A 10,871-nucleotide genomic window follows, 5' to 3' on the forward strand; every position below is an offset into this window, starting at 1 on the left:
GCAAATAAATGCTCAGGCTATTCATTTAAGTTTAACATTTATTATTTTAAAAGTTCAATTTAAAGTTAAAGGGAGAACGTCCACTCCCTGTTATACAGCTTGAAAATGTAATATTTTACAAACATTGTGGAACCATCTACAAGATCATATTTTCACTTCTCCAGAAATAGCAGAAGAAATTGTATTGTGAATTAAGCCATTTACGTTCTCACTTTAAACCCATAGATGTTGAATCTTTCAAATAAATACATTTAAATGAAAAACAATCCGCTTTTAAACTCACAACAATATCTCTAAATAGGATCAGGTCAGAAGCATGATATCATAAATTGCTTTTCTCATTCCATGGCACTGTGTACACACGTAGGCTTAAATGTGGTGCTGACAGACATGGTCGCCCTCTTCCTAGCTCCTAGCCAACTTTGCAGTATAGATATATTTTAGTGTTGTATCTTACATTATTTGCTCAGAACGTTTCTTGCATTATTATCTACAGCTAAAAATAACTTTTGGATATGTGATCAGCTGTCACTCACAGCATTTCGATTTTCCTGAATTGGTTCCTTTGTTCATACCCCCCGAGGCATTTCCATTCATCCCAAGATCTGCACCGACGGAGAAGAGGAATATGGAGTGGGCTTTTAGTCTGACTCAGGAGGCGTGCATACCATCCACTGCTTCCAAGTATATCGCTAATGTTACATTTATATTTACATTTACGTCATTTAGCAGACGCTCTTATCCAGAGTGACTTACAAATTGGATGTCAGTCCCTGGACAATAAAGTAGACAAGCTCAGGGCGATATTCTCCTTCCAGAGAGACATCAGGTACTGTAACATACTCTGTTTCACGGAATCATGGTTCTCTCCGTCAATACAGCCTCCATACATCTAAGAACAAACTCTCAGCTAAAATAAAACCGGAGCTGTATGTTTCATGATTAACTGCCAATGCCAACTGCCAACTGCCAATGATTGTGGTAACGTACAGGAACTTAAGTCCTTTTGTTCTCCCGATCTGGAATACCTCACGCATTAACGCATTAGCTTCCGAGTTAATTCTCTTCGGTCATCGTCACGGTCGACACAGCGACGGTTCTCGGGGACATTGTTCAAACTGGAAACCGCATATCCTAAGGCCACATTTATTGTAACTGGGGACTATAATAAATCTAATCTGAAGACAATGCTACAGAAGTTTTATCAACACATTGCCTGCACTACTTGCTCGTCAATAATTCTTGACCATTGCTACTCCCAATTCCAGGACGGTTACAAAGCCCTCCCCTGCCATCCTTTGGCAATTCAGATCACGCCTCCATTCTACATGGTAAAGACTGTTCAACGTTGGTCTGACCAATCGGTATCTTCTTCAAGATTGTTTTGATCACATGGACTGGGATATGTTCCTGGTTGCCTCTGAGAATAACATTATAGTATACACTTCATCAGATTATTGCATAGAGGATGTTGTTCCCACTGTGACGATTAGTGCTTATCCAAACCAAAAAACATGGATAAAAGGCAGCATTTGTGCAAACTGAAAGTGCGAACCATTGCATTTTACCACGGCAAGGTGATTGGGAACATGGACTTGTACAAATAGACCACTTATGCCCTCCGTAAGGCAATTAAAGAGGCAAAACATCAGTACAGAGACAAAGTGGAATCGCAATTCAACGGCTCAGACACGAGAAGTATGTGGCAGGGACTCCAGACAATCACAGATTATGAAGGTAAAACCAGCTATGTCGCGGGCACCAATGACTTGCTCCTGGACAAGCTTAACACCTTCATTGCCCGCTTTGAAGATAATACAGTGCTGAGGACTGTGAGCTCTCATTCTCCGTGGCTGACGTGAGTAAGACATTTAAGTGTGTTAAACTTCGGAAGGCGGCCGGTCCAGACGGCATCCTTATCTGTGTCCTCGAGGCATGTGCTGGCTGGAGTGTTTATGGACATATTCAATCTCTCCCTATCCTAGTCTGTTGTCCCCACATGCTTCAAGATGTCCACCATTGTTCCTGTACCCAAGAAAGCGAAGGTAACTGAACTAAATGACTATCATCCCGTAACACTCACTTCTGTCATCATGAAGTGCTTTGAGAGGCTAGTTGAGGATCATATCACCTTACCCTACACCATAGACCCAAAAGAATTTACATACCGCCCCAACATGGAAAGGGGGATAACTAGTCAGTTGTACAACTGAATGCATTCTAATGAAATGTGTCTTCCGCATTTAACCCAACCCCTCTGAATCAGAGTGGTGTGGGGGGCTGCCTTAGTCAACATCCACGTCTGGGGAATAGTGGGTTAACTGCCTTGCTCAGGGGCAGAACGACAGATTTTTTACCTTGTCAGCTTGGGAATTTGATCCAGCAATCTTTCGCTTACTGGCCCAATGCTCCTACCCGCCAGGCTACAGATCCACCGGTGATGCAATCACCATCGCATTCCACACTGTCCTATCCCATCTGGACAAAAGGAATACCTTCAGTATGTAAGAACGCTGTTCATTGACTAAAGCTCAGCCTTTAATACCATAGTGCCATCCAAGCTCATCACTAAGCTCGGGGCCCTGGGTTTGAACCCCGCCCTGTGCAACTGGGTCCTGGACTTTCAGACGGAGCGTCCTGAGGTGGTGAAGGTAGGCAACAACACCTCAGCTACGCTGATCCTAACACAGGGGCCCCACAAGGGTGCATGCTCAGCCCCCTCCTGCACTCCCTTTTCACCATGACTGCGTGACCAAGCACATCTCCAACTCAATCATCAAGTTTGCAGATGACACAACAGTGGTAGACCTGATTACCAACAATGACGAGAAGGTGAGAGCCCTGGCAGAATGGTGCCTGGAAAATAACCGACCCTTCAATGTCAACAAATCGAAGGTACGTTTTGATCAAGGGGCTTGGGGACCATAGGGGATATGTTTAATCATGGGTCGGACCAGACTGTCGAGCTTAGACAGTCAGATGGCTCTATGAGGAATTAGAGAGATCTAAATACATAATTTCTATTCCACTGTGTTCAAAGCTCATAACACTCTGTACCATCTGAAAAACATTTTTTATTTCTTAATCTTGGACTGGTATTCCTCTTGGAACAATTTGCTGTATTGCATGCCTTTAGACAGAAGTTGACAAATGTTGCAAGAATGTGAAATTGAGCACCTGGGACAGATGTTGATCCAGTTGCCATGGTGAGAACTCTCTAGAGAAGGGCGTTGCAATTGGAATGTGCAAAGCCCAAAAGTATTCAAGAAACTTGTTCAATGACCTGAAAGTGTCACTGTATAATTACTAACGTTGTTGACGTGTCACGATATTAGACCTATTGGTTACATTGAAAACGTTCACGTGGCACGATATTAGACCTATTGGTTACATTGAAAACGTTCACGTGGCACGATATTAGACCTATTGGTTATATCAACAAGGCCGCTCAGTTGAGAGGATGCTAATACTCTAACGAACAATGTTTATATAAACAGCAGCTTAATCTTCATTGTTTCAGCTTGTCCCGTGGAGTGTTACACAGCATTATAAATACACAGTTAATAACAGGCAGGATTAGCAACATGGTAGTTTGAACTCCTTGCATTGTTGACTGACATAGTATGTCTACAGAGGTGGTTGTTTGGGTGTTTTCAGTTGAGGGGTTCAGTCTTGGACTTCCACCACATCTCTCTCTCTCACACTCTCACTCTCACACACTCTCTCTCACACACACACACACACACACACACACACACACACACACACACACACACACACACACACACACACACACACACTCTCTCTCTCACACTCTCTCTCTCTCTCTCTCTCACTCTCTCTCTCCCCCTCTCTCTCTCTCTCTCTCTCTGTCTCTTTCATTTCCCCCCTCCCCCCGGTTCAGAACCAACGGTCCAGGCCTCCTGCAGTGTAATGTAATGTTAAATGAATCTGCTTGCCGTAAACCTGTTAAGACGTTTTCAAAAGGCCTTGTGTGAACTGATGGGGAGAGAGGGAGGGCGTAGAGGGAGAAGGGGCTGCCAACGATACACACACTAGTCAGTACCTTTCTCTCCCTATCCCTCCTTTTACCTCTTTCCATTTCTCTCTCTCTCTCCCTCTCTCTCTCTCTCTCTCTCGCTCGGCTGATTCCAAAACCATTGCCGTTGTTTCTGAGCATTATTTATTTATTTTTTAAATTATTTAAAAAATATGTATGCCCCAGTTGACCGAACGGCCCCTCTGGATTTGGATACGGTCTCCATTGGGGGGCTTTGTCAGGCGTTTTATTATTATTTTCAGGTGGAGGAGGAGAGAAAGCTTGTGGTCATGACTGTACTTGAATATTTAGAAGGATTTTAGAGACTTATGTTGACTTGGGCTTTACGTGGGTCGTTCCACCAAGTGTAAATTGGTCCAAAAAAAAGTGTCTAAGTGGCTATTAAATTGCCAAATAAAGTAACATGGTTGACCTTAACAGGGTTGACCATAACAGGGTTGACAATTTAATCTTAAATAAGCCATGAATCCACTTCTGAAAGACGGAATAGAAGCTTGTTGTGTGCAACAAGGAGAGGCAAATGAATGCAAGCTTCACACACAAAAAAAAGTGGAATTGTTAAAAAATGTCTAGCCTGTCTATCTGTGGATAACAGGGTTGACGTGTTATGCTCGACCCGCTCAGATTTCCACCACAACACACAGTAGAACCAGCTCACATGCTTTTACACTATGATTTAACAATTACAGAAGATGTTCATGTTTATTCTGAATTTTTTTTCTCAAAAAGGAATAGTTTCACCAGAGTTCAGTTCATGTAACAAGGCCTGACCTTAAAATGAGACACAGATGTCAGTTAATCACTAATCACAATACATAAATAGTGATCTTCAGAAATGACTTTGTCAAAGCAACAAAAGAACTAGGGCTTTAGAATGATGGTGAAAACATGGATAAATGTTAAAATCTTCTTAGACGGCACATGTCAAAATGCTGAAGTCTTTATTCATATTAACAATCACATTTATTAAATTCTCCACGTGGTCTATATTAAATAGCACTTCATTTAATAAAACAGGTAAATTCTATTTTGTTGTACAAGTTCTAGTTGAAATATCAAAGGGAAATGTTTTTGTTGTCGGCAGAACGAGCTGGTATTGTAAAACCACCTTTATAAATATAAACTATGTCAACCACAGACACACCATGATCATGTTCGCTGAACAACACTTTTTAAAAGGTGAGAAATGAGTGGTAGAAATACACCCATCTTCAGGATTGAAAGAACGCTGAACAGAAATATGGTTTTTTTGGGGGGGGGGGGGGGGGAGGGGGGGACTGCTCAAACCATGGAGTCACAATGTAGCAAACTGTCACGTTTACTGCAAATGGTTTCCTCTAAGCATTATCTCTCTCCAACTGACGACTTCTTAATTGAGGAGCTGTTCGCTGAGGACTGAACACAAAGACCTGTGTACACAAGGGTCTCACTCGGATGCTGCTAATTAAGGCCGTAAGCCCGCTCTCACAAAACATTGGCCTTTCTGATCAGGCTGAGAGCATTATGAGGGGACAGAATGACGGGGAGAATAGAGGTAAGTGTGTGTTTGTCTGTATTTGTGTGTTTGTTAGCAGAAGGATTTACAGGTACGGGTGTATTTGTCTGTATTTGTTAGCAGAAGGATTTGGGAGAAGGAGTAGGAATTGGGTGAAACTGAACCAGAATACATTTTCAATGGATTGACAACAATAGATGCAGTAGCCCATTAGTGTACAAATCCATTTAACAGTACACTGTAATGCTGTACACCAAACTGGTAAAGACGACTAAACCCACGTAATACAAGCTGAGATTACTCTACTAAATGCATCCGTCGCTGCATTACGCCAGGTAACTCAAGAGGACGCCTGATGTAGTGATTTCACGCTGCGACGCCGCTCCTGTCATTGCTTGCTTCCTGAGTCTCGGGTGTACGCCTGTCCCTCGACACGGCAGAAAACACCTGTCCTTCTAATCCACCAATTAACCTAGATAGACTAGGTGGCTGAGTCCCAAACGGCTCTCTATTCCATCTATTGTGCACTACTGTTGACTAGGGCCCGTAGCGGTTCTAGTCAACAGTAGTGCAGTATTAGGGAATAGGATGCCGTTTAGGATTCACCCTAGAACTGTCTTAGGTTACATCCACTGTGGGTGCACCTCGCCCAGTTGCCTTTCTACCGACGTGTCAGTCTGTGCAATCTCCCTTCTCAGAGAAACCCAAATCCACTTCTATCCCACGGCCAAACAAGGGGACAGGCTTATAGAGGGCTACTGGGAACCAGACACATCCTGCCTGTATAATTTTAACTCTAAAGTAAAGCCTCAGTTTTGTCTTCCCTTTAGCTCCTTCTGTCTATTCTTTTTTTTCTTTGTGCTACGATGCACATCCTGGTTGATCTCTGTCCGAGCCATGTTTCACTCAAGGACGAAGCCTGAGAGTTATACTGCAGTAGGCTTTAAAATCATGATACGATTTTGGTAGAGATTTAGACCAGACCAGACTTGAGGCCTGTTCCAGTTTGTTATGTGATTGCTACCATTAAAGACCCTTTTTATACAAGAACAGAGGATATGTTCCCTATATGACCAGGCCCTGGGGGGTTTGTGCTAGAACTCCATGGCTTCACGCAGCATATTGATCTCCGTAGTGTCATCTTCAACAATTCCCCCCCCCCCCCCCCCCAGGTTCAAATTGTGCATCTTGCAATTCCCTAGGGTAGACATGGGGAGAATGGTATTAAAAAATATACAAGGCCATTGGCTATGCCTTACGTGCAATGATAATCAATCTACAAGGCCATTGGCTATGTCCGACGTGCTAACCCTTCCACATTTCCTCCCCTCAGGCAGCCATTGCTAGCCATGCATATTAAAATGGTTGTCTCCTCAGGGGCTCGTAGCGACACCAATAAGGTACATTTAAGACGGTAGAACAGGGGAAGAACAGAGCAGGTGAACAGATCTTGAGGGAATAGGTATTATAGGATGTTTAACACCCCCCCCACCCCCCCACCCCCAAGGTCGATGTTCGCACCCCCACTGAAATCTAATTAGCATAATACAAATCCCCATACAAATCTGTCTGTTTATTTGTGATTTTTTTTTTGCATTGGATGCATCTCAATCCACTGCATCTGCTTATGTAACACTTCCGTATCTGTGGTGGAAGGTGACAGAGCTAGAGCGGTGTTTGTCAGTCCATGAGACATCCCGAAAATCAGTAATCTCACAAAATCATCTATATCGTCCGAACGGTTTGGCCTACAAAACGATTATGACCCCTCTATGGAAAGATGAGACGCTATGATGTTCTCCGTTTTGCACTACGACCCCGACAAGCATCTTGGGAATCTTATGAAGTCGGTACAGCTGATCTGCCAACTTCTGTCTGCAGCGTCCCAACAGTTTGGGCTACACTCTATTATGACCCCTCTGTGGAAAGGTGAGACTCTCACCAACACATTTATGGAAGCACACTGAATATATGGAGACTGTTTAGTGCCAAAAATAAAGGGTTAAACAAATGTAAAAAAATATATATTTATATATGTTTCGTAGTCGTTCTTATAAAGTATCTCTCAGATATAGGACAGACACTTCAGAACCAATGTCCTTTAAAATGTTTTTTTTTGGGGGGGGGACTATCAGTTGTTTCATGTAGTGAATCTGTTATTCAGTGCGTTTGTGTGGGCTAATAGCAGTAAGGCCCCCCCCAAAAAATTTTTTTTGCATCAAATAATTTTGTGATACATATTTTATTATACTTCTTAGGCAGGGCTTAGACTTTTATGTGTTAAGGAACAGTGTTGCTATAGCAGACCCAACTGATGGAGACTCTATTGATGAAGGGATATACAGATGTATCATTTCCTGTGCCTTGTGAGTGAGAGAATTGCAAGGATATACTATGTTTTGATTATACTAGCTTGGTGGTCAGTCGTTACTCGTTACAAGAACAACATCAGTCCATATATTGTTTGGGTCTTGCATTATTCAAATACTGGGTCTGGAGAAAAGTTTGGAGAATGTAGGAGTGGGTTTGCCTTGTGGCGAAACGGTGACAAAACACCTTTTTCCATTGGTCAGCTTCTGCATAGTGAACAGATGTCTTCAGGAGTATCCGAGGGTCATGTCGGAAGGCTGAATCTTTTAAAAGACCTGAGAAAGGCCTTGTTATAGGGAATTTCTGTGTTTCAGGACACTGTTAAGCAGGGATATGCTTCCTGGACGTTTTGAGCTGACACAATGTAGGCATATAGTTATTCTGTACAGATCCACAGAATCAATTACGTTAACCTGCTGGTAATGGTGAACCCAGCTTCCTGCAACTACAGCGGCTAAAGTATTTTGTCCTCTGCATCGAAATAAATCCTGGCCATAAACGCTGGTAATCTGCAAGGGGAAATTCACAATTTTATGAGCGTCATATGCCAAGTTTGAAGCATTGTAGCGGCCCCTGACATTGGTAGAATGTGCATACCATGCAATGCCAAGACCAAGAGTGGAGCAGACGAAAGCAGAGCACCGTCCAGGGGTTACTGGTCCCTTGTGAAGGTCTGGACACAGAGAAGCTTGATGAGGGGTGCAGAATTTGGGAAGAGGGGTAAAATGAGCCCGACAGTCAGGGCCTGCATTTGGGACTGAAGTCACATGATATATCAGGGCTTCGGTTTCCCCATATAAATGTTTAATTACTGTCTGGGCTCAAATCATTAACCTTGGTGACAGTGGACTTAGACTGGACCTTCAATGGGAGACCGAGGGAACCCTGTCAAAACATCAGTCAATTACCTTATCCAATCTTAACCCCGAGGCTTACTTTCCGTTTCATGGGGCATTGCTCAAACTCGCCTCGGTCAATGACACACTTCTTTATCAGACCTTATCAGTAAATATAGACGGAGTTCCGCCAGCTTGATAGGTCGGTGTTTGTGCTCCTGTGTGCATTCATGTGTGTTTGTGTGTACTTGTGTAAACGTCAAGCTTACAGTAAACTCAACCTGACAAAAATATATCACCAAGTTTGCCGAACTAATCCCTTTTAATTACATTGACTGATTAAAACAGTGATTGGCAACCTCTAACTCTGCCGGTCACTCACATGGAGGGTAACAAAAGAAGCCATTTTGGAGCAGCTTGATGGGAGAGATAATGATGACGCCAGGGGCTTTAGAAGGCGTCTGATATGCAGGGATCAGGTTTAATCAAATCAAGGCCACTGTGCCCTTAGGAAGCAATTAGAGTTCCTCCTCAGCACCCTGCTGTATACCAGACCTGGGTTCAAATACTATTTTAAATCTTTCAGCCTTTGCTCTAGTCTGCCTGGGGTTTACACCGTTTTTGAACTATTGAGTTGGTCCATTAAGTCAGGCAAGCTCAATTGAACATAAATAAAATATTTGAAAATTATTTCAATTAGTATTTAAACCCAGGTTTGCGGTCTCTACTGCATCTAGTGCAAAACTAATAAGAAGTGAATGGCCACTACATTCTGCAAACAGCTAAATCATGAAACAAACCAAGATCTCACTGCCAATAGACTGCCGATAGGCCGCCGATAGACTGCAGATAGACCGCAGATAGACCACCGATAGGCCGCAGATAGACCACCGATAGGCCGCCGATAGACTGCCGACATATCACAGTGGGAGGCTGTACTTTCTCCTGCTAGAACAAAATCGGTACCTGCTGCGTGCCGACCCTGGAAGCGACGAACTTACCCAGTCTACTTGTGTGATCGCAATGCTCGTCGGTGGTCAACAACTTGACTTTGAGCAAATCAGAGAGCAGGAACACCCATGTGGGGGGAGACAATAAAAACAAATGAAAAAAGGGCATTGTCTCTGTAGATCCACAGATCCAGCCAGTCACACTTTCTTTGCAACGCAGCATATGGGATGGTAGCTAGCTAAGTGCACAGACGCAATACACACAACACTAAATACTTCTTCCAAGCGAGCTAGCCACTGTAGCTAGTATTGAAATTATAATTAAAATCACAATGGATTAGCTCGTTTACATGAAATAGCTTCCTCCGGTAACTGCCGAAGTTAGAGCAGTGTCCTTAGCTAGTTAGCCAATATGCTAAAGTTAGCTATCTAGCTAAACATTAAGGCTATGGGCTGGAACTGGCCGTATTCAGAAAATTTGAGAATCATGAAGTAGCCTAAACCTATCAATGTTACATTGAACTGGGTGAATGGAATATGAATGGACAGTCATCCAATACGCTGTAATAGAAATAAGGCCATGCTCATAAAAAATAAATATGGTCCACAAAATCTTAAAACAGCAGTGACCGGCACTGATACCGACCGGCGCTGATACCGACCGGCTCTGATACCGACCGGCACTGATACCGACCGGCACTGATACCGACCGGCACTGATACCGACCGGCACTGATACCGACCGGCACTGATACGCACAAATGTGACAAACAACGCTACTGCCACCTTCTGATTTGGAGTATTTTAACAAGGCTGAGTGGCTGACGATTTCCAAGGTCTGCTGTCTAAACACAATAGACACTGTTCGGAGGTGCTAAGTAGTGCCGGCAGGCAAACGTTTGACAATCCTACCTGTGTGTCTGAGCTTAAGGTTTGTTTTAACTGATTGTGTGAGCATTGTCTGAGTTAGTCATATGGTTCATGCTTTCCAAAAGTGAGCAAATTGTTCTTCATTTTACTGACATCGGTTCAATTATTTGAATTCCATTTCGTTCAGTTTTTTTTTTTTTAGCTCAATGTGCACATTGCACAGTTTCTCTAGAGATAAATCAGATCAAGCCCAAACTGTGCGATGTAGTAGGAAGTTGTAGTTCCCAACAG

This window comes from Salmo trutta, chromosome 17 (assembly GCF_901001165.1).
Source record: "Salmo trutta chromosome 17, fSalTru1.1, whole genome shotgun sequence".
Lineage (NCBI taxonomy): Eukaryota > Metazoa > Chordata > Actinopteri > Salmoniformes > Salmonidae > Salmo > Salmo trutta.